Source organism: Nuphar pumila, chromosome 5 (genome assembly GCF_984573655.1).
Source record: "Nuphar pumila chromosome 5, dmNupPumi1.hap1.1, whole genome shotgun sequence".
NCBI classification, from domain to species: domain Eukaryota; kingdom Viridiplantae; phylum Streptophyta; class Magnoliopsida; order Nymphaeales; family Nymphaeaceae; genus Nuphar; species Nuphar pumila.
The window spans coordinates 55,224,874-55,252,363 of NC_143253.1; the positions used below are offsets into that span (position 1 = coordinate 55,224,874).

The 27,490-nt window shown below is 37.7% G+C and overlaps 1 pseudogene; it reads left to right on the plus strand.

Annotated features, from left to right (window-relative positions):
• Nucleotides 1–19,790: 19,790 nt before the first annotated feature.
• Nucleotides 19,791–21,638, plus strand: LOC149837633 (pentatricopeptide repeat-containing protein At2g02980, chloroplastic pseudogene; annotated as a pseudogene).
• The last annotated feature ends 5,852 nt before the right edge of the window (nt 21,639–27,490 follow it).

Here is a 27,490-nt window from a genome sequence, read left to right on the forward strand (position 1 = left end):
ATTTTCACAAAACTTCAAGATTTCTCCAGAAATCGATTTTCACTTTTCTCAGAAATATTTTTCAATCCTGATTCACGATTTTCCATGTGATATCTTTTCCAAGTATTTCAAATATTCAAAGCAAACATCATGTTTTCAAATCTGCATTTTCAGAAAATTCATAGCACATGCCTGATTCTTTGTGCATTTAGGAATTAGAACACGATTTAGTCAAGTTGAACAGAGCAAAGCATGAGATTGATCCTTGGTTCGATTACCCCTGGTAAAGGCGCCAGGAACGGTTGAACCTCGTACCGACAGGTGAGTCCCATTCTTCGAAATTATCCCGCATTTTAAAACGGAGGCGAGTTATTTTCAAAATCTTTTTCAAAGGTCAGTTTGACTCGCAAAAGTAAAATTTTGCGATGATAACAATGAGACACAAAGGTAGACTAATGGGCGAGTGTACGCTGCCACGACTATGGAACAAAACGATCAGACCGACCTGATCGAAGGTATTATCATTGTTGCTGACCATCTCACACATGCTATGTTTTATTCGGGGGCAACCCATTCTTTTAGATCCTCTTCTTTTGCTAGATTGCTTGATATTGTATCATCTAGCTTAAAGAAGACACTATATGTTATCTTCGATGGGTGTGTCCACTCGATATGGGAAATACCTTCTTGGAGTCTGAATAGTCATTGAGGGACAAGAGTTGTCTGTTGATCTTATCATACTCGACATGACATTCTACGATGTCATTCTGCGTATGGATTGGTTGTCTAGACATAATGCGACTCTTCAGTGTCAGGGTAAGAAGGTCTGCTTGGAGCGCCCCGATCTGTCAGCATTGGTGTTTTAAGTGACTAGTTCAGTGGGTGAGGTAAAGATCGTATCTACGATGATAATCTCGAAGTACTGCAAGTAGGGTTATACGGTGTTCTTAGCGAGTGTATTTGCTACAGACAGTCAGGAGATACCTTTAGAGCAGTTTGATGTGGTTCGTGAGTTTTTCGATGTCTTTTCAGAGAACTTATCGGGTTTGTCACCTCACAGTGAGATCAAGTTTTTGATCGAGCTAGTGACTGGCATTCCACCAATGTCTCGAGCACTATACCATATGGCACCTGCTCAACTTGTTGAGTTAAAGAAACATCTGCAGAAACTTCTTGACAAGGGTTTTATCATGTTGATCGTGTCATCTTGGGGTACACCAATATTGTTTGTCAAGAAGAAGGATAGATCCATGAGACTTTGCATCGACTACCGCATGCTAAATCAGGTCCTCATGAAGAATAAGTATCGTTTGCCCAGGATTGAGGACTTGTTTGACCAGTTGCACACAATGAAAGTGTTCTTGAAGATCGACCTTCGTTCAGGATACCATTAGTTGCAGATCAAGGCAGAGGATATGCCGAAGATGACATTCATGTCCAAATACAGGCATTAGGAGTTTTTGGTGATGTCTTTTGGACTCACAAATGCCCCTATAATATTTATGGACTTAATGAATCAAGTCTTCCAATTGTAGCTGGATCAGTTTGTCATCATATTCATTGATAACATTCTGATATTTTATGAGAGCATGGAGCAGCACAAAGAGCATTTGAGGATAGTGTTGCAGACACTCAGGGAACATAAGCTTTATACTAAGTTCTCTAAGTGTAACTTCTGGCTTTACAGAGTGATGTTCCTCAGGTATGTCATATCAAAGAAGGGTGTTAAGGTAGATTCAACCAAGGTAGATGCAGTGTTGTCTTGAGAGTAGCCGAAGATAGTTTTAAAGATCAGAAGCTTCTTGGGGTTGAAGGAGTATTATTGCTGAATTATTCAAAACTTCTCCTGTATAGCTGCCCCAATGACGAAGCTACTGCATAAGAGGGTGAAGTTTGTTTGGTCACCTCAGTGTGAGAAGAGTTTTCAGGAGCTGAAGAAGAGGTTGACCTCAACTCCAGTTTTGACCTTGCCTTCTAGGTTAGGAGGGTTCATAGTATATAGCGATGGCTCAGAGATAGGCCTGGGTTGTATCTTGATGCAGCACAAAAATATCATCACTTACATTTTTCGACAGCTTAAGATGCATGAGAAGAACTACCCTATGTATGACTTGGAATTAGCAGCCGTTGTCTTCATATTGAAGATTTAACGTCACTACTTATATGGGAAGAAGTTTGAGGTTTTGTCTAACCACAAGAGTCTCAAGTATATTTTCACATAGAGGGATATGAACTTGAGGTATTGCACGCGGTTAGAGTTCCTAGAGGACTACGAGTTCACCATCGCTTACCACTCTTGTAAAAGCGAACATAGTGGCAGATGCACTGAGAATGAAGACATCAATTACAATAGCCAACTTGAATGATCGAAGTTGGAACTTGCTTAAGGAGTTTGTCAAGTGATACCTGTTTGCAGACAAGGTCGGATGCATTCTTTGTGTAGAGATGAGGGCGCGACTCAAGATCATTGATCGTATCGAGAAGCTTCAGTCAGTCGATCCAGACTTTGAAAAGTTGTGCTAGAGTACCCATAAGTCGAATGTACATTTTCATCGTGAGGAGGATGGGACTATCATGTTCGGAGACAGATGGTGGGTTCTGAAGGCTCTTTAGGAGGAGTTGATGAGTGAAGCCCATAGGTCAAAGTATTTCATTTATCCTGTTAGCATAATTTGAGTCAATCATGTTTTGACCGTTTGTGTTCTATTGTGAAGAGTATGTTGCCCAAAGATGAGAAATTGCCACAAATTTTTTATCGTGCGAAGGTTCTGGTCAACGCTCTAGGTATGGGGTATCAAAAGATAGATGCTTATTCAAATCACTGCATGTTGTATTTCAAAGATCAAGAAAATAGCAGATCATGTCCGTCATGTGGGCATCCTCGGTTCAAGCCACAAGAGACAATGGTAGCACGAGGTCAAAAGAAGTGTCATACAAGTCGCTTCGCTACTTCCCTCTCACCCCTAGATTGTAACGATTGTATATGTCTTCGATGACAGCTAAATACATGAAATGACATGCAAATAAAGTTTGACATGATGAAGACAAGATCACACATCCTGTTGACGCGGAAGCTTGAAAGCACTTTGATCGTACTCATCAGACCTTCGCAATGGAAGTGAGGAATGTTAGGCTCGGTTTATGTACAGATGGATTTAATTCATTTGGAGGTAGATCAACTCCATACTCGTGTTGGCCAGTATTTGTCACCCCATACAACCTTCCTTCAAGCTTGTGTATGAAGCGTCAAAATCTTTTCTTATCTCTATTGATCCCTGGTCCGACCTTTCCGAGCCAAAATCTTGATGTATATTTAAGGTCATTGATTGATGAACTAAAAATACTGTGGGATGTCAATGTTCTCACGTACGATGCCCACAAAAAATAAAACTTTAATATGAAGGTTGTTGTTCTATGGACAATCATTGACTTTCCTGCATATGGTATGTTATCTGGTTGGAGCACACATGGGAGGTTAGCATGTCCGTACTGCATGGATGATATAAAATTTTTTAGATTGACGCATAGAAGGAAGTCGTGCTAGTTTGATTGTCACCATCGATTTCTACCCAGCGACCATCCGAGCAGACAACTAAAATGAAAGGTCCACCTACACGGTTGTCTAGCATAAAGATTTTAAGACGATTGCGATACTTTCCATATGGACTGACAGATGCCCATAGTCCGACGCCCTTCCTTAGATTTGGGAAGGATCATAATTGGACAAAGAAATCTATATTTTGGGAACTATAATATTGGCCGACCTTATTGATACAACATAATTTGGATGTGATGCATGTAGAGAAAAATGTGTCTGATAATATGTTCAATACGGTAATGAATGTCAAAGAAAAAATGAAGGATAATCCGAAGGCCCATATGGATTTAAAAATAATATGTAAAAGACCAGAATTAGAACTTACTCGAGCTAGTGAAATACATCTTGTAATACATACCACATCACTTTCTCATATGCTCTTATGTTTGTATTTCGAAGACTATGCTAGTCATGGTTGTAGTTAGTGGGATATTGTAGTGTGTTTGTTGTAGGTACATGTTTGACATTATTGTGATATGAATGATTTGAATGTATTAGAATATTTGATATGACTGTATGCATGCTTGCATGAAGTTATTTTCAATTTGATTATGTATCCATGTTCATGGAATTGCATATCATGTTACATTCCATGCATACTTATCATGTACATGCACAGTTCATGCATAGTTATAAAACTGATTCATGTAGGACCTTTAAATCTTTACATTTTATGCATATGTCATGTTCATGATAAGATCAAGAGTTATGTAACTGATTCAAATAACATTTTTATTTGTTATAATATGGTTCCTGGAGGTCACAATGGTCGAGCACCCAGTGGTCGAGGATCAAGTGGAGGTCATGATAACCAGTCTCAGCCCTCGTCTTCACGTAATGCTTCGATATGTATATCATTTAAATAATTATATACTTGATTAGTTTAAATATGCATTGTGTGAATTTCTAACTCATTTTTTTATAGATGATGTTTTACTTGCACATGACCCATCTACACCAACTATTCATACACATCACAAGACAACGTCGGATGCAGGGTATTCTTAGTCTAACACACGATGACTCATTTAAATAGTGTATATCGATAGCCGACCGTAAGTATTTCATTTTCACTTATCTAATACTTATCTTATAAATAGTGTATATCGATAGTCGATTGTTAATGTGTACCAATTCATGTACATCACGAGGTTCGAGCCACAAGAAGTAATACGAGAAATTAGACAGTCACTAGTTCAACATCTTCCAGAACTGGTCTTTCAATAAAAAGAGTACCCAAAGGAGGTGTTGGACATATTGTGGTCCTCATTCATGGTATACAATCATTTATCATAGCTAATGTGTTTTATATTTAATTTTTTATTATAGTCATGTGTACTTTCTAAAATTATTTGTAGGCTTCGAATCACTTCGCGACTACGAAGGAGGAGCAGGACGCGAGGCGGGTGTGGCAGAAGGTAGCTGTCAGTCGATTTACCGACATGTTGCACAATATGAAGACTGCATCAATAAAATCATCTGGTGGGATAGATGATCCACTGTAGTGGAAGGGCCATGACCCTCCTACTATCAGGTCAGATTATTGGGTTGCAATGTGCGACAAGTAGGCGAGCCATGAATTTTGAAACCGCTCAGCAAAGGCTACACAAAACCGAGCAAAGATGCCCGATGCCCATCTCCACACAGGTGAATCTAGGACTTTTGGGAGTCAAAAAAAAATGGTAACTCATCAATATATATTGTCAAATTTATAAGTATTGTTATATACTTTTTAATTGATTTTTTTATCATTTAACCTCGCAGGAAGCAGAAAAAGGAGACATTGTGCCTTACAAAGATATGTTTGTTGAAACACATAAACGTAAGAGCACGGAAGAGTTCGTATCAGAGAAGGCGAGAGCGACACAGTATGTATTTATTGTATTAATAAACATTATAATAGACAAGTTACTATGAACATTGTAATTCTTAATTATTAATCCATACTGTAATCATTACTTTGTAGGAGTCATACGAGTAGCAGATGGTAGAGCGATATGGCGATGACTCCACTCAGCATCTACCTTTTGATCCTGCAGCATGGGTGACTGCAACTGGTGAACCAAAAAAGGGTCGTGTGTTCAGGTTTGTGAGTAATATGAACACCACACCAGTCGTTGCTCCTCCAGACAGGGCTCTCAGAGTTCTCCCGCCAGCATCAACTCCCAGCGTCCGATTGGCCCTGCTAATTCTTGGAATGGTGTTCGCCAGCTTGTTAAGGACACAGTGTGTGACTTTTTACATGAAGCCATTTCCGACGTTGTCCGTAATGAGTTGTGCAACTTTTTTCGGGACAGGGAAACTTTGTCTGCAGGTGCCCGTCAGGTATGAAAGCTTCATGTCATTTGGTTCATGTCGTTAGATTTCAAGCTAGTATATGCATGCTTTCATCACTATGAAATTGTTTGACTGTCTTATAACACATATATGCATGATTGAATCACTATGAAAGTTTTTTGATAACCTTAGAACACATATAAGCATGATTTCATCACTATGAAAGTTTTTTGATTGCCTTATAACACATATATGCATGATTGATTCACTATGAAAGTTTTTTGACAACCTTAGAACACATATAAGCATGATTTCATCACTATGAAAGTTTTTTGACTGCCTTATAACACATATATACATGATTGAATCACTATAAAAGTTTTTTGACAACCTTAGAACACATATAAGCATGATTTCATCACTATAAAAGTTTTTTGACTGCTTTATAACACATATATGCATGATTGAATCACTATGAAAGTTTTTTGACAACCTTAGAATACATATAAGCATGATTTCATCACTATGAAAGTTTTTTGACTGCCCTATAACACATATATGCATGATTGAATCACTATGAAAGTTTTTTGACAACCTTAGAACACATATATGCATGATTGAATCACTATGAAATTTTTTTGACAACCTTAGAACACATATAGAAGCATGAATTCATCACTATGAATTTGTTTGACTACCTTGTAACATATATATGCATGATTGAATCACTATGAAAGTTTTTTGACAACCTTAGAACATAAATAAGCATGATTTTATCACTATGAAAGTTTTTTGACTGCCTTATAACACATATATGCATGATTGTGATACATAACACATTTATTTGACAACCTTATAAACCATATATGCATGCTTGAATCACTATGACATTTTTTTGATAACCTTAGAACACATATCTGCATGATTGAATCACTATAAATTTTTTTTGTCACCCTTAGAACACATATCTGAATTCTGTTAATGTCCTTCACTTTATTGCTAGTATATGTGTCATTCATCCATGTTACTTTGATTGCCTTAGATTAGGTGCATTGCATATAATTTATTTCATTATATTTTGTTTATCAATACTAACTTTTCGATTCTCTTATAGGATGCTGGAGATAATCAGCGTAGAAGAGCTGATGGAGGCATGGATGAATGGGTAGATCGAGACAATGAAGAGGATGATGCTCCAAATCTTGGCGATGATTAGATTCATGTATTGAATTTGTTGCACCTTCTTGTTGTTTCAAACAAAACTCTTTGTATACGTTCACTTGTAAATAATTAAAATTTGACGAGGATTATAGTGGATCGATAAATTTTTTTCCCTTGTAACTTGTGTTAAATTTCTTTCACCTGCTTTGTATATGTATTTTTTGTGTACTTTATTTTTTATACATAGGATATATAAATTGTATAACGAGAAATTTTTTCTTGATATTTATATTTCAAACAATTTTTTTTTAATTTTTACGATGGATTAGTGATGGATAATATCTGTCTTTAATTAGTATCGACCTCCAATTTAGCGATGGATTAGGGATGGATATTTATCTGTTGCAAAACTGAATCGACCAATGTTTTGCGATGGATTGTAATCCATCGCTATAATAGTGACAGAATTAGCGATAGATGTGTATCTGTCGTAAAACCAAATCTCTGCTAATTAGCGACATCTTGACGACGGATCATGGCATTAACTAATCCATCATAAATTAGCGACGGAAGTAGTGACAGATATGTTCCATCACTAATCAGCGACTAGGAAATTATGATGAAAGTTATCCGTCGCTAATCCATCGCTAGTCCGTCGCTAATCTGTTCAGCGACAGATTTGCGATGGATTACATCCATCGCTAATATGCAGATTTCTTGTAGTGTACGAAGAGTATGTTCAGGTTTGAAAAGAAGGGAAAGCTTAGTCCTCAGTACATTGTACCTTTTGAGATCCTTGAGTGAGTTGGCGAGTCAGCATACGGAACAATACTTTCACCTCAGTTTTCTTAGATCCATAATATTTTTCATGTCTTGATGTTGAGAAAGTATGCATTCAATCCCTCACATGTTATTCAGTATGAGGCAGTTGAAGTACAACCTAATATGACGACTGAGGAGAGATCAGTGGAGATTGTGGATTGCCATGAGAGGATACTTCAGAGTAGAACAATTTCGTTCATGAAAGTTTATTGGCAATATCACGGGCTACACGAGTGCACCTGAAAGCCTTAGACCGATATGCATGAACACAAACCACATTCATTTGGTATGTTATAATTTTATAGATGAAATTCTTTTAAGGGGGGTAGGGATGTAATATCTCATAATTTTTATATAATTTTTAAGCTAACAAATATAATTTCAAACTAAATATTTATATTTAATATGATAAAATTTTGAAAAATGCTTAATTATAAGCTGACATCAACCTAGGTCTAGACATGGTCCAAAGTCCACTGACAAGATCTAAATATGTTAAAAAAAATCTATGAATTTATTTGTTTTTAACCTTTAAATTTGAGCAAAATTCTGGCAAAATTATTCTAAGACCATAGTTATATCTGCTTCAAAATGTAGAACTCATAGGAGATCTGTTTTATCGAAATTGGATGTTAGTTAGTTCAAAAAATGTATTTTTCTAAATTGATCGGACTCGTCCCGCTCCGTTGGACCAATGTTAATATGGATTTGAACACCTTCTAGGATTCATATTGACTAGGACCCAGTCTGGGTTGAGATCTAATTGGGATTGCATATGGATTTGGATTATGGGTCCAACCTAGACCCATAACCATCCATGCCAATTTAAAATTAAAATACATTTAAAACATTGAAAATAAAAACATGAATTTAAAGAGAAAGGAAGAGGTAGAGTTCTACCTGGAGTAGAACTCTACCCCACTCATTCATCTAGAAGGGGTGTTTTCCCTAAATTGGAATATTTCATAGGATAAGACTTTAAATATATATATATATATCTATATATATATATATATCTATATATATATATATATATATACATATAGCCATTGTTGACCGCAAACATCGCAAATCGATGTTGACTTATACCGTTTACGAAGGGCGAATATTACAAGCCATTGTCGGCTACATGAATCACTAACCTATTTTGCGACTTGCATTTACAGAGGATGAGCAAGGGAGCGATTTCCTAACATGCTAACCTTTTTTTATCAATGTGGACTTTTATCTTTTAAGACGGGCAAACATTACTAACCTTTGTTTATCGCATACAATTCAAATTATATTTATGATTTTCATTCAAGGAGGGAGAGCAATACAGTGATTTCTGAACATCAATCATTTCTTATCGATGTTTACTTTTATCATTTCCGAACGTCGATTACATGCTTGTGTTGACCGCATATATCGCAGATGAGTTTTGCGATTTGCAATCAATCATAAATATACATGCCAGTCATTGTTGACTACGTACATCGCAAAACTATCTTGCGATTTACATTCGCGGAGGTTGAGAAATACGGCGATTTGGGAACATCAAAATTTTCTTATCGATGACGACATTTTCAAATGACGAATATTACAAGCCATAGTTGGCCGCCAACCTATTGCGCGATTTGAATTTACCGATGATCATCAACAGTGATTTCTGAGCAGCAAACTTTTCTTATTGCTGTTGACTATTATCATTTAAGACAGGAGAACTTGTTCACCCATTGTTCAACGTATACATCACAAATCTTTTTTGCGATTTTCTTTCAAGGACGGAGAGAAATACAACGATTGTTGAGCATCAATCATTTCTTATCGATGCTGACCATTATCATTTCCTAACGTCGATTACAGGTCTTTGTTGACCGCATAAATCGTATATGTGTTCTGCGATTTTCATTCAATAACGATGAGTTATATTGCGATTTATTAACAACAAACATTCCTTTTCGCTGTTTACTATTATCATTTAAGATGGACGAACTTGTTCAGCCGTTGTTGACCGCATACATTGGAAATCTCATGTGCTATTTTCTTTCAAGGAGGGAGAGCAATACAGTGATCGCTGAACATTAGTCATTGGTAGATTGATTTGCCTTCTATCGTTCCCAGTTACTAGCAAAGGCCACTGAGTAAACTGAAAGTGTTGTTGCTGTTGCTGATGATGATAATGATAATGTTGATGATGTATGTTTCGAAGCACATCACTATATGGACGTCGGTTGATGTTGTTGATGATGATGTTAATGTATTGTATCTAAGCCAAACCATTGGTCATTATGTATTGTAACTAAATACTCTTGGTAACTGAATGTGTTTCAATGAGCGAATATTACAAGCCTTTCTTCACCGCATGAATCGCAAAACTATTATGCGATTTGAGTTACGGTAGATCAGTAAATGAGCGATTTCTGAGCAGAAAACAAGCAATTGTTGACCGCATAAAGCGCATATTTGTTTTGCGATTTTCATTCAATGACGATGAGTAATATTGCAATTTCTGAACAACAAATGTTCCTTATCGCTGCTGACTATTATCATTTAAGACAGGTGAACATGTTCAGCCATTATTGATAACATACATCGCATTCACGTAGGTTGAGCCATAACAGCCATTTTTGGCCCCATGAATCGCATCTGAGTTCTGTGATTTTTATTCATTGATGAAGATGAAAATTGCGATTTCTAAACAACAAACGTTCCATTTCGTACAAGGACAGCCTATTGAGGACCTATATCCCTTTCCTTGTAGAGTACTCTCGAACATGCAAGGCGTGTCAGTAGTACATCGATTGGATGAGATGGTCTTATGACCTCGATTAGTGCTTTGTGGACGTTGTTGAGCAATACAGCGACTTGCGAACATCATAATCTTCTTATCGATGATGACTTTTATCGTTTACGAAGGCCGAATATTACAAGTCATTGATGACCGCATGAATCACATTTCTATTTCGTGGTTTGCATAAATAGTCCTCAGTAAATGAGCGATTTCTGAGAAGCAAACATATCTTACCGTTTTTGACCTTTATCATTTAAGACGACCGAACATTACCAGCCTTTGTTGACCACATACATCGCAAATCTAGTTCTGCGATTTTCAACCACGGAGGTTGAGCAATACCACGATTTCTGAATAGCACACATCTTTTAGCAATTAAAATATTTGAATACATTCCTTTGCTGACCGTATAAACCGCATATGTGTTTTGCGATTTGATTTCAATGACGACGAGAAAAATTGTGATGTGTTTAGGGTATTAAAATATTTGAATACATTCATTTCTGAACGTCGAATACATGCCTGTGTTGACCGTATAAATCGCATATGCATTATGCGATGTGTTTAGGGTTTAGAGTATAGGGTTTATGGTCTACGGTTTCGGGTTTAGGCTTTATGCTCAATTGTTGTATCGATTTGTAGTATATTATGCGATATGTTCATCGATTTGTGTATTTAAATCGTTGCTTTGTTAGCGATTTCTCATAAAATCGATGCACAATATTTGAAGTGTGAATCTTTGTAAATATGTATTATGTGTTTCATATTGTCAATAATTATGATATTTTTGGATGAATCGCGTCAAAACAAATCGATTTTGTTCACAAATAAATATTTCCCTTATCGCTGTGGACTATTCTAATTTACGAAGGGCGAACATTAAAAGGCCTTATCTACCAGAAAAATGGTAAATCACTGATTGCGATGTTCATTCCTGGAGGGTGAGCAATAACACGATCATGTACATCAGACATCTCTTATATGCGTGGATTTTTTTTAAAGGGCGAAGATTATAAGGCTTGTTCAACACATAAATCGCAAATCCGTTATTGCAATTTTCAGTCACAGTTTGTGAGAAAGACCATGATTTCTGAACAGCAGACATGTCTTATCGCTGTGGACTATTTCTATTTACGAAAGTGAACATTAATAGCTCTTATTGACCGCATTCATCGCAAATCTCTTATGCGATTTTCATTTACGGAGGGTGACAAATATAGCGAGTTATGAACGACAAACATCTCTTATCACTGTGGTCTATTTTATTTTACGGATTAAGAAGAAGAAGAGGAAGAGCAATACAGACGAAGAAGAAGAAGAAGAAGAAGAAGAGCAATACAGACAAAGAAGAAGAGCAAGAAAAAGAAGAACAATACAAACGAAGAAGAAGAGGAAGAAGAAGAGGAATAATTGCCATACTCCACTGGATTTCAAGAAAGCCTACCTTACTGGGTTAACGGTAATAATTACGAAGACCTTTTATTTAGTAAAAAAGTAAGTAAACAAACCTCGAGTGCAAGCTTACAACATAACAGTCCTAACACCATTTGTACGATCGATTTGCAGATATTGATTCCTATACTCCGGCGATCTGAAAAGCATTGGGTCTTATAAGTGATGGATTTACATGAAAAACAACTACGGTGTTACAATTCAAAGTTGTTTGTGATTGGTTTCCCTCCTTATTCACTTCCGCAGCAGAATTCCAAGCACGTCGCCTGATCTTGTTGAGGATGTCTTTCGTATTCGCTGGACAACGATTTGTAGTAGTGCTCATGAGCTGAATGATGATTCAACTGTTCAGAAGTTTGTGGATCAGTGATTTGTGGTTATCGCTTGGAGCTGCGTAAGTCGACTTCGTATTCACTGCATAGCGAGTTGTGGTTTTCGCGGGAAAGCGATTTGTGCTGTCAGTAGGACAGCGATTTGTGACCATCGCTGGATAGTGATTTGTGCTGTCAGCCGGACAACGATTTATGAGCATCGCTGGATAGAGATTTGTGGCTTCTGCAGGAAGTCGATTTTTGAGCATCACTGGATATCAATTTATTGCTTCTGTAGAAAGTCAGTTCATGACATCACCGCATGGCGATTTGTGGTTAACGTTGAATAGCGATTTGTGGCATCCCAGCATAGTGATTTGCAGGTATTGTTGGAATGTCAATCTAAGCGGGCTGAGAAGGGTTGTTCAAGTAAGTTTTTTTGGGGCAGTGATCGAGTAAAGACTCTCATTTTATGATCTGAGTAAGCTTTCACCTGCGTTTTTCAGGTAGGTGGTTGCATAATGTTGGACTTGTGAAATGACAATAAAAAGAAATCATTTTATGATCTGAGTTTTTTGGTTGATTTAAACAATTTTTTTCTTTATTGAATTGTGATTTACATCCAATAAATAGAATGTGTCCCAACATAGCTGCCAATCTACTTCCAAGATAATGTCATGTTCACAAGTTATGAGTGCCCTTCTTTTTCTTTATTCTTGTTCTTCTTGATAATTTTTTTATAGTGCATGTTCACCCCTCACAACTATTAATCGTTTAAACCCTTATCGATAGGAAAATTCACTGGGTCTACATGATAAATCACCTTAAAGTATAAACATCTTGTAAAATAGATTATTATTTTATTTCTCGTCATTTGCGATTTAGTCATTGTGTAAATCGGAAATAAAAACATCTCTTATCGTTGTGGACTATTATAATTTACTAAGGGCGAACATTAAAAGCCAATATCAACCGAAAAAATCGCAAATCACTTATTGTGATGTTCATTTACGGAGGGTGAGCAATACCACGATTCTTAAACATCAAACATCTCTTATCGTTGTGGACAAATTTTTTTTTAAAGGGCAAACATTATAAGGATAATTTTTTTTAAAGGGCAAACAATAAATGCGAAAAGACCAAACGCCTTTTATAACTTACGAAGCGCTAGAGGCATCGATTGAGCAATACCTGCAAATCACCATGCTGCGAAGACACAAATTGCTGCCCAACGATGACCACAAATCGCCACGCAGTGATGTCATGAACCGACTTCATGCAGAAGCCACAAATCGCTATCTAGTGATGCTCACAAATCGATGTCCGGCTCACAGCACAAATCGCTATCCCGCGATCCTCACAAATCATAATATTGTGATACTATAAATCGTTGTCCGGCTGACTGCACAAATCGCTATATAGCGAATACGAAATCGATTTACGCACCTCCAAGCACGGACCACAAATCATCACTGACAAATCACTATCCAGTGAATACGAAAGACATCCTCGATAAGATCAGGGGACGTGCTTGGAGTTCTGCTGCGGTCCAAATAAGAAGGGAAACCTAACAATTTCTCAGTAAACGAGCTCTGTTGTAAACCCTAAACTCTTAACAAATCCGACAATGTAGAAATCGGGTCATGCAAAGAGGCATGACAACTTAATTAATAGCCCACACGAGATTCATGTGTCCCATAGCTCTCTTTCGAATTCATCAGAGCCTGTCATGAAATAGAAAATATAAGACACTGCATTAAGTTTCACAAGAAATGCAAACCTCCTTCCAACATTGATTACATATCAAAAGACTTGTAAAACTGAAGCTATCGTTGCCGGAAATCTAGTCGGGAGGAATGAAGGTTAGCACGTTGGGTATTACGTCTTTAGGGTATTGCTACATGTTGGACATTATACGAGTTAGATATTGACAAGCTTCACGTAATGGGAAACAATATAATGTCTTACATACCTGTTCATGCAAAGGCCTTTGTTGTTTTTTATTATAGGTTGGTTGTTTCTTAGACCTTTTCTTGCCAACCAATTCTAGTGCACCCTTTGCCCTCCGACGACTGCGACCAGAGGCACGTTTTCTTTTGATACCCTTCGCTTCATGAATATGTCCATCATATTCAACAACGTTCACTACTGACTTGTTGAAGATGATGTTTACGCTTCGGCACAACTTTTCAGGAGTGTCAAGGGAAGCATGATTTTCACCTACGTTGTTCGATCCCATTATCTTTGACTGATATTCATTTGCTGCAACGGACTGAAGGTTAATTAACTGCACGTTTTCAAGTAACTCCCTTGACACTTTTCTCATGCATACATAACCTTCTTCACTTCTCAATGCCAAATCAGCAACATGCATAAATGACCTACACAGTTGTTGGTAACGGGAGGCTATGTGGCACTTCTCGTCAACACCAGATTTACTCACATTGTCCATATCCAGCATTTCAATCTTTGCTTGTCTCCTCCATCTTCGCATTACATAAGACTCAGGTATTTCTTGTATCTTCTCTTGATTAAGTGCCTTTAATGCATGACAACATAAAATACCTTTGAATTCATACATTTTGCACGAACATTCAACTTTTCCGTTGTCAACATTATACGTGACATGTGTTTCTTGCCTTTTGTGATGCTTTTCGCCCTCCCATAAAATACGGTTTTTGTGCATATTCTCGGTTTGCACGAGTCCTTCTATATTGCAATTCATGACATGTAACACCTCTTTCTTGATCCATTCAAATACAGTTAGTTTATACAGATCTGTAGGTCACATCAATATTTTCATGCCCAAAGTTAGAGGTCATGTATTGAAGCATTTCACGTCTTGTTCAAGCTCATTCTGTCTTAGACCGTCTACAAATAATTTATATTGTTCCATAAAGGGAAACATTGTTAAACATGAATACAAGGTTTTCTTCAGTGTGTCATGCATAGATTCAGCTTTTTGTGTGCTTATCATACCTGCACAAAAGTATTGTCTTCCATATGCCAATGCCCACTTCTTTTTTTCTGCATATAAATTTTGTAACCAAGGACAGTCTTTAAGGTCGTATATCTTAATCATTTCCTCCCAATCTGATATAAAGGTGACCTCGTCTACACTCTGAAGTACACACCTTGTAAACTTTTTTCCAAACTCTGACTTCTGATTAAATATGTGTCCTATGTTCTTTGCTGCATTTTGAAAGATATGCCACAAACATATGCGATGATGTGCATCTGGCCACACATGAAGCACTGTAGTCGCAATTGCGTGATCACCATCTGTAAGTATAGCTTCAGGTTGCTTCCCTTTCATTGCCTGTGTAAATACTCTGAACAACCACTCAAAGCTTTCCTTGGTCTGGTCATACAAAAAAGCGCCGCCTAATATACAACTCTATGAGTGATGGTTCACTCAAAAAAACTGCGTAAATGACTATTGTTCAGTATTAATCTTTACTATAGTATCAAATACAAGCACATCATTGAAGCATTCATAATCTACTCTTGACTTTGAATCTGCCCAAAATATATTCACAACATATTCATCTTCATCCAGTTGCATTGCACTAAAGAAACCAATGTCATTGCTTGATTTCTTCTGTAAGTAATCAGCCAAAGAACATATTTCTCCGTTCTTCATGTTATATGTTCTCTTTCTTCTCAAGTGGTTTCTTAGATCTAAAGGTGTGAATGACACATTATCACAACCACCATCTATATGAGCAAACAAATTGTATGTCTTCCTTAGTGCAATGCCGGTGCTATCGGCTATTTCAGCCATTGCAGCATGTGCTATAGTTACTTTACGATGTGACCTTAGCATAGGAGTCATAAATAATGCAGATAAATCATGATTATGATCACTGATTAAAGTACGAACTAGAAATTTATCATTCGGATGTCTTCTCAACACCATTCTCGCTTGACATCCACATCTTGATTCTGGCATGCTTCTTGTTGGATTTTCCATCGATTTCTTCCAACCTTGCTTGGAACAAACATATGTCTTTCTCACCACGACACCCTGTGCATTTTTTGACCAAGAAAACCTTCTTACACTGAAGCCAACTTTTAAGGCATAATCATTGTAAAATTTATATGCAGCTTCCTCATTATTAAATTGCATTCCTTCTACCGAAACATAGTCAAGTGTACTTCCATGTACATTCCCAGTGCCTACACTTTTATTAAGTGTACTGTCATGATCATCTACCTCATTATTGAATTGCATTTCTTCTACTGGAACATTCAAGTCAAGAGTGAATCTAATGCCTGCACCCTTCTTATCATGTGCATCATTAGTGCAGATGTTCACTTCTTCAGTTGCGTCATTAGTATAGATGTTCAATTCTCCATATCTTTCAATTGATTGAGATAGATCATCTTCATTACAACCTGATGATAAGCTCAACAATGTTATAAGCAATATATTAATTTGTGTTAGCAACAAAATAGCAAACAAATCGATATTAACTAACAAAACAATACCTCACAAATCGGTAGTATGTTACTAATACAGCGGTTTGAGATACAATGCATATACTGAGTGAATGGAGGATACCTGATGGGGTAGAGGCCCTTCTTAGCATTTGTAAACAAGCATTCTTGTCAACAGGTCCCATCGTTTTACAAATATCGATAAGTTTCCAACCATCGTAAGGACAAGATCTACATGCAATAACAAAATAATGCCTTAATGGCACACAAGATGACATGCATTCTACATCGATAGCATGATGAGATGGAAAGCTACTCACGACGCTTTAATGGCACTGGTTGGAATATTTGTGTGTCATTGCTTTCTTCCATAATGCCTAACGACAACGAAAAAGAAGAGAAGATAGGGGAATGTTTTGTAAGCAATATATCAATTTGCGTTAGCAAGCGCATACGTTTACTATGATTTAATCAGGATGCTTATAACAACGGGTACCGATATGGTTAAGTAAGTCAAAGAAACGATTTAATGAATGACAATATAAAAGTAACTGCGGTTTGATATTTGCTTATACTGAGCATCGAGTTGTTACTTACCATGCCAATAAAAGAAACGACATGTTGTCGATGTATGTTGATGATAACGCTTTCATTATATGTACGAGGTTGTGAAGCGAGTTCAATAGAAATCGCTAACTGAGCAGTGATTTGAATGCAAAAATCGCCACCGCATGCGTGTAACAATGTGTTTCTGCACGCACACGTTTTCAAAGTCTGTGTACAAATATCTTACAAATACATACTACAAAACATATAATATCTTACAAATCGATATACATATCGAATAATATATTGAAAATCGATACGGCAATTCAGCATAAAAACTTACAAATCGATAATACAAAACCATAATATCTAAAAACTCGATAAATATATCGCAAAATAAATTACAAATCGATACAGAAGAAATTAAGCATAATAGCAAACAAATCGATATTAACTAACAAAATGATATCTCACAAATCGGTAGTATGTTACTAATACAACGGTTTGAGATACAATGCATATACGGAGTGAATGAAGGATACCTAATGGGGTAGAGGCCCTTCCTAGCATTTATAAACAAGCATTCTTGTCAACAAGTCCCAGCGTCTTACAAATATCGCTAAGTTTCCAACCGCGTAAGGACAAGATCTACCTGAAATAACAAAACAATGCCTTAATGGCACACAAGACGACATGCGTTCTTCATCGATAGCATGATGAGATGAAAAACTACTCACGACGCCTTAATGGCACTGATTGGAATGTTTGTGCGTTATTGCTTTCTTCCATAATGCCTAATGACAACAAAAATGAAGAGAAGACACGAGAATGTTTTGTAACACAAGGCAGGCACGAGAAGGCGATAATGTGTTGTAAAACAGGATAAAAAACAAGGCAGAAACCTCGACTGGAGACGACGGCAAAGTTTGCGTTGACAATGAAAGCTACTGTTACAGCAGATGGCGCAAGAGTTTAATGAATAGGGAACGTCTCCACTTTAAATAGTTAACATCAAACTTTCTGGATAGAGGACTTTTTTGTCCTTTTCTCGAACCGTAGTTTCCCAACTTTTGAATGAAGGATATTTTTGTTATTTCATTGAACCGTCATTTCAGGGCAAGAATAGCAAGAAAGGGTGATTAAGTCTTTGCAACAGCACCAGAGTCCGATGCAAAGTTATCTCAACATACATGGGAATACGAGCCCCATGTGCGTAAATACGTGGCGCTCATTCGCCCCCCCCCCGAACACAGACGTGGGATTCAGTGAATCATCGGGAGAGAGCATACACCACCCTCCCTTGAAATAGGCACCAATGGCGACTCCCACCATCTGGTAAGAGCAATTTGTGCAAATCATCATGTGATGGGACGTTTCAAGTTTGAACCCCACTGGTAATATGGGTGGTTGAATAGCTGCCTCAGTCTGCGTTGGCTAAAGGCTGTTTGTAAAAGGGATAGGGTCCTGATCCCCAGGTCTGTTATGAAAAAAAAAAACTCATGAAATAGGCTCGACAAGCAGCACATGAACAGCGAGCGTTCAGCCCAATTCGTGTGGGCTTCTCGATAACTAGTATAAATATACATATATATATATATATTTTATATAAAAGTGCAAATGGTTGAAGTGTTTGACTTACGAGCAATAAGTTTACAATTCAAATCCTATTACTTATTGCTTTGAAACGATGTACTTGCGTTATAAATGAGCTAGTTTGAGCTTGGTCTAATAAGTTAAGAGTCCAAATTGTATTAATTTTAATTTAACAAAGTTTATTTGTTAATAAAGGAGCCAGCACAAACTCGTCTCATTTAACTCGGCTCTTCATGAATTGGAGCTTGGCTTGACAAACCATGAAAACAAGCCTAGCTTGAACACCCTCTCTTTGCTTCCTTCGGCTCGCTTACCAGTGTCCGCTTACTTTCATCACCTTGGTACAGTGTAGGGCTTTCAACCGGATAGGTGCCCGACCCATAAGGGTGTACTAGAACTCACCCAAATTACAAAGTGTCCGATCCGTCACCAAAATGAAATCTCAAACTCAGATTCATATAATTTCAAAACATTACTTTTACTTAAAATACATATAAAACACTCAGTTCGGGTATCCGACAAAAACTATAATCCAAACCCAGCCCGCATATTGCTCGGCTCGGATTCGGAACGGCATTTTTTATGCCCATATTCAGGAATTTGGGTTCGGGTAGGGTACCTCACATTGGTGGCCGTTCATCACCAGGATGGGCGGTGAGATGCCAAATCACCCACGCAGACGACCTGATTCGTTCTTCCCCAAGTAATCCGGAAAAAAAAAGGCGTGATGCGTTCAGGCTTCAATCTCGTTACCATGCACATGCTCACGAAACAAAGGAAATCATGATTAGTCCTTTGGTTTATTTTTTGATATTTTTGCAAGATGGTGAGACCGACGATGACGCTCTTCATCTCGCCGAAATCACGGCTTCATGGAAGGATGAACACCCTTCTCATGCACACTTCTCCAATCTCCAACCTCCCACCACAACACCCAACAACCAGAAACTCGGAAACTCCAGATCACCAACGCATTCTCTATATGCTAAACTCGTGCGCAAGTTTCAAACAGATGAAACAGATACATTGCCAAATGATCACAAATGGCCTCCCCTACACCACCCCCACATCCCTCAAGCTCATAGAGATCGCTGCTTCTTCATCAAGAATCGACTATGCAAGCCTAGTCTACAATGAAGACCAAAACCCAAACACCCACCTTTGCAATTCCATGATTAAAGCCTATGCCTATCTCAATTTGCATGAACAAGCTGTTCTTGCCTATACCCAGATGCAGGCAAGGTCTATACTTCCTGATCACTATACATTTCCCATTTTGCTCAAGTGTTGTGCTCAATCATCACTCTTGGATCTTGGAAAGTCCATCCATGGCGTAATACTTCAGTTGGGGCTTGATTCTGATGTGTTCACAGATACGGCGTTAGTCTACATGTACTCCAGCTGCAAATGCATCGACTGTGCACGGCAAATATTTGATCAAATGCCTGAACGAAACTCTATTTCTTGGAACGCCATGATCACGGGATACACGCATAATCGGAGGTTTTTGGAGGCTCTGGATCTGTTCTCCAAGATGTGTGCTCTGAAGATTGGAGTGAGCGAAGTAACTGTGGTTTGCGCGCTCTCGGCTTGTGCTCATCTTGGTGCTCTGAACCAAGGGAAATGGATTCATTCTTTTATCAAGCAAAACAGGATAAGATTGAATGTGTTTGTGGGTACTGCTCTGATAGACATGTATGCCAAATGCGGGAGCATATCGGAATCACGGGAGGTGTTTCAAGCAATGGAAAGGAAGAATATCTACACGTGGAACGCGATGATCTCAGGGCTGGCCATGAACGGACATGGTGAGGCCTCTGTTCAGCTTTTCTCCAGGATGTTGGCAGAAAATGTCAAGCCTGATGAGGTGACTTTCCTTGCTGTTCTTTGCGCTTGCTGTCACCAAGGTCTGGTTGATGAGGGTAAAGCATTTATGTCCAGAATGAGAGAAGAGTTTTTGTTGCGGCCAAACATTGAACATTATGGATGCATGGTTGATCTTCTTGGGAGGGCAGGTGCTTTAGATGAAGCCATGGAAGTGATCAAGACCATGCCCATTAAGCCCGATGCGGCTGTCTGGCGGGCATTGCTTGCTGCTTGTAGAGTACATGGGAACATGGAGCTGAGTGAGTTGGTGATTGGTAATCTTCTTGAATTAGAACCTAACAAGGGTGAGAATTATGTTCTCCTCGCCAATCTATATGTGCGGTCTCGACGGTGGGATAAAGTTGCAGATATGAGGAAGATGATGGCAGCAAGAAGGATTAAAAAGGTTCCAGGTTGTAGTTCCATCGAGATTGATGATGTGATATATGAGTTTGCTGTTGGAGACAAACTTGATGGGGTTGAGTCTGAGAAAATCTACTCCATTTTGGGTGAAATGAGCAGTGAATTGAGGTTGGCTGGGCATGTTGCAGACACAGAAATGGTGTCTTATGATATTGAAGAAGAAGAGAAAGAAAGCTCATTGCTTTACCACAGCGAGAAGGTTGCTATTGCTTTTGGGCTTTTGAGAACCACACCTGGAACAGTTATTAGGATAGTAAAGAATCTGAGGGTGTGCAATGATTGTCACTCTAGTATAAAGCTTTTCAGTCAGATATACAAGAGAGACATAACTGTTAGGGACAGAAACAGGTTTCACCATTTCAGTGGGGGCGTCTGTTCTTGTAGAGATTATTGGTGACAGAATCAGGTTTGAATATGCAGTAGAAGGGCCAGAAAACAGCAAAGGTGTTAATAGTTTGATTGCGTAAAACGTTATATGCTTTTAGGATGATGGCGACCATCATCAGCACACCTTAATAAGATTTGTGGAGCTATAATGATTGGGATGAAGAGGATTTTACTGCATCTGGATAGGGGTTAAGTTCAAAAAGTTGAGCCAATCTTCACTGAAAGAGGAAAATGGATTGTTGTAGTTGTCTATTGATGATTTTTCCTATTCCAGGGTAATGAATATGTATACCAACCACTTCACAAGGGAATAGAATGGCTTATGATCTTATCGTTTGCACATCTTCTGTTCTCTGAAATAGAGTGAAAAGTGTCAAACTCTCAAACTTCCTACACAAGAAACTGGGAATAGCCAAAGGAAAAAAAAAGGCCATTGAAAACAGAAAGTGGTATCACATAAATCATGTAATAGAAAAACTTACAAGGGCCGCTTTGATCATTTCATTTGGGGCGTTTGATTGTTTCGCCCCTTTTTGTGGGGGGCCTTGTAATATCGTGTATTTTATACTTAGTCAAATTAGAGATTTCAGAAAAATTTGTCAAGTGTGCGAAGGAAAATCGAGAAACCTCCGAGATTAGGAATATGTTATTTGAGTCTGGGCTTGGCCCAGGTCTCATCGACAAGGTCTAAATGAGCCAACAAAAAGGTAATAAAAAGTTTTATTTTCAACCTTTAAATTCAAGAGAATTTCAGAGGCGAAACTCAAACTATATACCGTTAGATGCGGCTCAAAATTTTGAGTTCAACGGTATTTTACTTTTCTGAATTCGGGCTACGGTTGGCCCCAAAATCATAAATTTTCAAAAAAGGCCCGCCTCAACGGGCAAGGTCTAGATTTGGATCAGACTGAATCCAATGCATATGATCCAAATTAATATGGATCTAGATTCAGTTCAAGACCTATGTTAATTAGGAATTGATCCAGCTTAGGATCCAAATTGATTTTGGATATGTATTTGAATCTTGGATCCAGATCTAAATTCAAAATATAGATCCAACTAAAATACAATTTTAAATTTAAAATAAAGGGTTAAATTAAAGAATTTTAAAGTTAAAAAGACTCTCAGAGGGATAAGGCATCCTCTGAAAGCTTCTGGATATTTATTTATTAATAAATATTAAATAATAATTAATTTTGAATTTCAAAAGTAGCTAACTAATTAGGTTCCCTGGAAGAGTCCATAATAGTTGTTATGAGAAAGGCATAAGGCATAGAAACAATATAGGAGGAATACAATTTTATGAAATTATGAAAGAAAGGTGAAAAAAGTCAAAGTTAAATTTTAATGGGTTTAGGAAATGAAAGTTGGAAATAGACTCCCAAAAGGGGAGGTCTATCTCCAACCCCAAATAGAAGGAGCTGAAAAAAAAGGAGGGGGGGAGGGGGGGGGAGGGGGGTCACCCCCTATTCTCCCTATTTAAACCACAAAAAAAAAAACAAGAAAGAAAGAAAGAAAGAGAAAGAGAGAGAGAGAGAGAGAGAGAGAGAAGAAGGAAAAGAGAAGGAGGAGGCTCCACCTTCTTCTTCGGGCATCTGTTTATTTTTTCGATCTTCTGAAGCTTTTTTCGGTCTCTTCAAACTTCAAAATTAAGGTACAAGTTTTCTCTTTTGATTCGGATGAGAAAAGGCGCCTAAGTCAGATCTAGGCGATATTTTTGAAAGGAAACCATAAATTTTATTTTGGTTTCACATATTTTGATCCATGGAAATCGATATGTGCATAGTTGGGATACATATTTCCGATTCCTATATATATACATGTTGGATATATGTATCTATATATCTGGATAGATCCAGACATGTTTGAGCATCGCAACGATAAGTAGATCTGACCCATTACGCGTGATGAACTGATTTGTCTGGACAGATTTAAAGAGGGATTTTTTATACTGGAAAATGAACAAAACTATTGGAAAAAAATGTTTAATAATATTTGGCGGGCTTAGAACCCACATGCATCGGGTGGCTTCTTGGCTAGGCAGGGCTACCTATTGCCCAACTCCAGTCGACTGGTTCGGTTGGGCTAGATCTTAGTTAAAAAAGAGAAAAAAAATTGGGTTGAATATCTATCAAAAAAAAATAGTAGAGGTGTGTTATTAGGGACAAAACAACTGTTGTTCGGTCAGAGCTGACACAGTCGGCTAGGACAGAACAACCTATTGTTCAGTCCCAGTCGACTGGTTTGGCTAGGACTAGGTCCTTGTCAACACAGGAAAAAAAAAAAGAGTTTTTTGTTTCATAGACTGATTTAAGACAAAAAAAAATAGTTATGTCAGGCCCAACCGATCCATAGTCGGTTGGGCAGTCGACCCAGTTTGGGCCCCAGCTGACTGGTTCGGCTGGGCAGATTTAAAAAAAAATAGATTTGTATTTTGACTTTTTGGAGACAGTATAGAGTACTCTTCAGCCCCAGCTAACCTATTTGGCTAGGCAGAATAATGCTCTATTCAGTCCCAACCGACTGGTTCGGATGGGGCTGAACCTCGATTCAAAAAAGGAAAAAAAAGAAGCTCTGGACTGATTCATAAAGTTCAAGTTTGTACATCGTATATATGCTAATTTTTCATATACAAATATTTAGACATCTTCTAGTTACTTGTTTAGATTTTTGATAGTTTGAAATACCCAAATTCATGCATGTTAAGTGTACAGATTGAGGCATGTGTTAAATTCAGATCTGTGTTACTATTGTCCAGAATTATATATGATATATATGCTCATGTTTAAATGTTCAGATTGATACATATTGAATGTTTAGTTACATACATGATCAATGTTTTATGTGTCCTGTCATGTCGGCTTACAATGTGATCAAAATGCATATTTTATGTAAGTTGTTAGGCATGCATCTATGTAACAATGTGACAGAAAAGTTCATGTATGCTACAATGATTCAGCTGAACATGTATTCATTTTTGTTGCTGTCGCATAAGTTGTTTCCATGCTAATAAATATGTCTTGATCGTGACTGTTTACGGGCTGTATTGGGTGTGCAAGTCTGCATCTTTTGTGCATCATTGGCTGCTGTCAAATACTGTTTGGCTACATGTTTATACATACAAAACATGCTGCCAATAGTGTCTTATTGTTGTCCCGTTTGCGGGCAGTATGGTTTGGACTTAATGGATATGTGTATTGTACCCCGAGCTTGCCAAACGGCAAAAAGAATCTCGATTATGCATGATTTGACATACAAAATATTGTTGACATACATATGCATGAAATAAACATGTAAATCCTGAAATTTGGGTTTTTGTTGTACACTTGCATGATCACATGAATGTTTGCATATCAAGCATGTGATAAGTCATGAAGAGAAAGTTGTGTTTTTGCAATCGTATGATCATATGCGTATGAAATATGTTATTTTTGCACATGCTTGTTAGTGTATGTGAATGTGTATTTGAGAGCATGTTGAATGATTGCATAAGTATCGTGATGATGATGGTTTTTGCATTAGATGCACCTGTGTTCAAAAGTGGAACATTGTAGGCCATGTGGACCTTGAGCATGTGTTTCTCCATGTTTAGCTTTTCTTATGCATCACAAAAATCAATCTAATGTTTATTGAATATTGAACTAATTGCATTGTTTCATATTATAATGTGTTGTGGTTCCGTTATGAGTTTCGCATATTGATTTACAAAATGAATGTTGTGTTTTGCATATTGATTTGCAAAATGAGGATTTAAAATAAATTATTTTTTAATAAGAAAAAAAGAGAAAATAATGTAATTAATGCTTTTCTTGGATGTCCCTTCTTTAGTGTAGGAATCTTATACTGCGGTTTTGGAGAACCGTGAGAATACTAAAACCTTGTGTGTGTTTGTGCCCCTAAACCCAACTAGGTGGTTCACCTCTCGACTATAGTTTAGGAAGATTTCGTCACTTTGCCTCGGGGTGGTGTGTAGTCACAGCTGTTGTTATTGGTATACCAAGAAAGTGGCATCAGTGAATGATGATTTCTATGGTGTCCCGACATTAGATGTTGATTACTAATGTTTCGATGGATAGTGTTGATTCTTAATATCGATCCAGAGCTAAGTGTGAGACCAAGTAATAAAGTACAAATTGTGTTATAAGTTACAACTGAGAACTTAACTTGACCTCAAGAATTATTGTGCCCATTTTTTAGTATTCGCGAGTTTTTAATAAAAAGTGAAACTAAAATTGTGTGCATTTAATAGGAATATGCATATAAAAAATACTCTGATAAAAGATAATAATTTACTCATGCATGGGCATTGATATCATGCATATTCCTGTTATGCACTAGATCATGCACATTTACGTGCTTTCTTACTTGCATTATATTAATGATTGCATGATGATTGTTTCATATTACATGATTATTGTCCCCTATTACATGAATGGTTATTTGAGTTATAAACCTGTTTTACGTGTATCCCTTCAAAATATTGGTTGAATCTAATTTATGTTCTTTTTACTTATTTGAATTATTAGAGAGACTCGTACGTAGGATCTATGATTTTGACACCCTATTTTTTATGTGTTTTACAGCCTCTGAGACCTAGTGATGGGACAACTATTTTGGGGAGCTACGAGGGCTACATGACTGCTTGAGAGTTTTTATTTTGGATAGAGAGGTTCCACTTTTGGGCTTGTTTTTATTCATTTACTTATTGTTCCTAAACATTATGGTTTTAATGAATAAAGTTGATTTGGTTTCGTTGATGATAGTGTAAGATTCCTTGTGGTTGTAGATGTGGTTATGACTGTAAGGCCCCGGGTCTCGATGATTGTTTTCGCAATTGTTTAAAAAAAATCACTTTTCAATGGAGATGAGTTGGGGTCATTACAACTTTGATATCAGAGCACACCACAAAATCTTATATTTTTACCATCTTTTTGTATCAAAAGTTTTTTTTTTGATAATTGAGTCATGTCAAAAAATGTCAACAAGTCACGTCTCGTGCCCCAGAGCAGTCTTCATCATTGGTAAGACTATTAGATACTTGTATGAAAGTGTTTGAATTTCTTATGATGAAATGCATGTATAGCTTAATTAATTCATTTTCTTTTGGTGTGAATTAGGAATTGATGTGAATATAGGTTATATGTGTGTTGGGATCAATCCTAAGAGGGTAGGATCGATCATGGTATAACTTTCCAAAAATTTCATATTTTAGATGTATTACTACACGCGCGCTTCTACTTCTGGTGCTCTTGTGGACTGGCAGGAGGAGAGGGATTTCATGTTGAATGCCCCCAACACTTTGACTGTGATGGTGATGACCCATGTGCAGGCGCAGGCAGTGCAGGCACCCACATGTGTTCATCTTGTCGAGGTTGCTCCAAACCCCATCGGTGTCATGCACGAGAAATTTCTAAAGTTGGACCCGCCAACTTTTTTAGGGAAGGTAGACCCAGAGGTTGTTGAGAGCCGGGTCAAGGAGACCGAGCAGACTTTCCATGTCTTGCCTATGCCCGAGTAGAAGAAGACAAATTTTGGCATGTACCAGCTAAAAGGTGATGCCAAAAAATGGTAGGACACCCTGCGATGGGTGAAGTATGATGGAGTGAATGTCACTCTCTGGGAGGTTTTCAGGAAAAAGTTCTTAAATATGTACTTCCCACCTATGCACAAAAATGTATGCAGCAGAGGTTCGGCTCAGCAGAACATGAGTTTGGTGGACTACACCACCAAATTCAGGAGTTGGGAGTGCTACTTCCCAAACCGTTTTACTGATGACAAGGCGAGGGCAACCAAGTATGTTCATGTGCTAAAGGACGCACTTCGTGTTCGCGTGATGATGAGTTGCCCTACTACCCTCAATGA